This window comes from Penaeus vannamei, chromosome 19, assembly GCF_042767895.1.
Source record: "Penaeus vannamei isolate JL-2024 chromosome 19, ASM4276789v1, whole genome shotgun sequence".
Classification (NCBI taxonomy): Eukaryota; Metazoa; Arthropoda; class Malacostraca; order Decapoda; family Penaeidae; genus Penaeus; species Penaeus vannamei.
The window spans coordinates 1434862-1437361 of record NC_091567.1 but is presented as its reverse complement, the minus strand read 5'-3'; the positions used below and the strand labels follow the sequence as shown (position 1 = coordinate 1437361).

At 30.5% G+C, this 2500-nt stretch overlaps 1 protein-coding gene across 7 annotated transcripts in view; it reads right to left on the bottom strand.

Annotated features, from left to right (window-relative positions):
* The window catches only part of LOC113803138 (ADP-ribosylation factor-like protein 13B), a 19217-nt gene that overhangs the window by 14163 nt on the left and 2554 nt on the right, over window positions 1–2500 (bottom strand). The window lies entirely within an intron of this gene.

The following is a 2500-nucleotide window of genomic DNA, read 5'->3' as shown; positions in this document are numbered from 1 at the left end:
TTGCTTTTTATTAATTAACAATTGCAGATGAATTACATAACATTATATTGATGTATCCATATGTATATGTTTGTCTGATGTATACTGATCTTCTTTAATGCAAAATTATTTTCTTATAGAGCTTCATTAAAACACTAAAATTAAGGCAGTTGTACATTTTCAAAAAGCCAATCAACAGAAACAGAAAGAAATGAAAAAAAAAGAGAGGAAGAGCAGAAGTCAAACATTTCTTGTACATATTTAAGTTCATAAGAAGCATATACCAAAAAAGATAAAATATATATAATAAACATACACCTCAAATTCAAGTGAAAGAAAATATTCATTACCCCCTGACAAACCTCTAATATAACTGAAGACAGCATATCAAAGCTTAGAAGAATCACATGTTACACATATGCATAAATTCACTTATCAAAAAAGTACAAATAGCATGAGATAATGTGACCAAAAAGGTTCAAGAAAAAGATGAAAGAAACAGTCATATTCATTACTGATATACAAAATAAATACAAATTACAATGTCAGATATTTAATGATTATATCTATGCATATATGAAACAAGCATCTTGCCTTCTAGTGTCTATATGTCTCGTATAACCACTGGGTAAGTGTCTAAGATGTATCCATGTGATCCATACATGTATATAGCAGTCCAAGTTATCTGAGTTTTCAAATAAGCTTCAGTTATCAAATAAAACAAATACTTAAATAAAGCTCAATGCTCACTCTTTCCTAGAGTAAATGTCTCATATAAAGAAACTACATACAGCTAGTCAAGTCAATAAGAGTGATGTTTAAGTACAGCATACACCATAAATGTAAATTTTAATATACAGCCTCTTCAGCACATGCATTCTAGATCTGAAAGACTGATTTCTATGCATAAGTACTCAATTTAGCACTGGAACCCTTATGGCATCTTGGGAAATTCCATGAGGGTCCTCAACAAGTCTAATGCTTTCTGTCTACACTAATGCCTCTAATGGGGAGCACTATACCATGCCGCTGGACAACTAACCCATGGTCGTATCCCATTTCCTCGTAGCTGGTAGGGAGCATTGGATGTACAGTATATTAGTGGTTATGTATCAAAAAATGTCCCCATGGATGACTGCCACAGAAAAAATAAATATGCAAATGAGGTTCCATCAAAAATACATTTTTTGGAACCTTTATGGGTATGTTATATAACGAACAAGGAGGAACTGTCCCTATCTTGTGATAATACATGACTTCTGAAATGTAGTTAAAAAGAAAGGTATTCACAATAGTCTTACAAAAATCTCTAAAGATGAATGTCAGGCAAACATACTCCATAACTAGACCAGAATGTAATTGTATAATCCACATATAATTCACATTTACTTTTTCAATATCCTGCCATAAGTTTTAATAAAATGGCACCAGCTTAAAGCTATTGAAATGGACTACATGTCCTACATTTTTCACAGCAAAGTCATTAACATTTAAACATCAATTTAAAAATTACACAATCCTTCACAGAAAGAAGTAACTTTGGTCTTCACAAAATACACAAATTCTTTGTTACTTCTCAGAACTTCTGAAAATCAATCCGAAAACATGCTTTGCTACTATCATTAGTACTAAAATCATGAAAATAAAGTATATACATTCCACACAAATACTGACAAAGATGACTAAATACATACCTGAGTAATTCAATTTGAATATTTACTACTTCTATATTTATACTGTTGATATATTTCAATATGAAGATATCAATAATCAAGAAAAATCCTATTCTTAATTTCTATATTTTAGCTACTAAACAAAAATATTCCTGCTGAAATAAATAGGTAGTTTCAATGCTGTAATATGTTATAGTAGACCTACACTCTTAATACACACAAACATAAAAGGAAGTAATACACTTATACATACCTAAGTAAATACATGCACACATGTAATAAAAGTAACTAAGTTAATAAATAAAAAAATACATATGCTAATATAAATCTACACACAAATATATGAATATATCAATATCTATCTTTCTATCTATACATATATATATGTGTTAATTTCCTATAGCTGTACTTGGCGAAAGGGGTTAGGTACTGCCACCACATTTACCACTCATTTCCTATGGCTAATTTGTTAAAATTGTGCAAGGCCGATCCAAAGAATATTCATTATACAGAAGTGCACACACACTGAAATAAACACATATCTATCATTCTAGACATGCATATCTACTGGATAAATAGATGGATAAATGTATATCTTGTGGAAAGGTATGAATGAGAACGAATATCTTCACAATACAAGAGGTATTTAACCGGTTTCGATTATACCTTCGTCAGAAATTCATGTATTTCTGACGAAGATATAATCGAAACCGGTTAAATACATCTCTTGTATTGTGAAGATATTAGTTCTCATTCATACCTTTCCACATTTGTCAACATGAATACGGTTCAAATGTATATCTATCAGCCAGACAGTCGTACATTTATTTCCAAGTATATGCTATAAT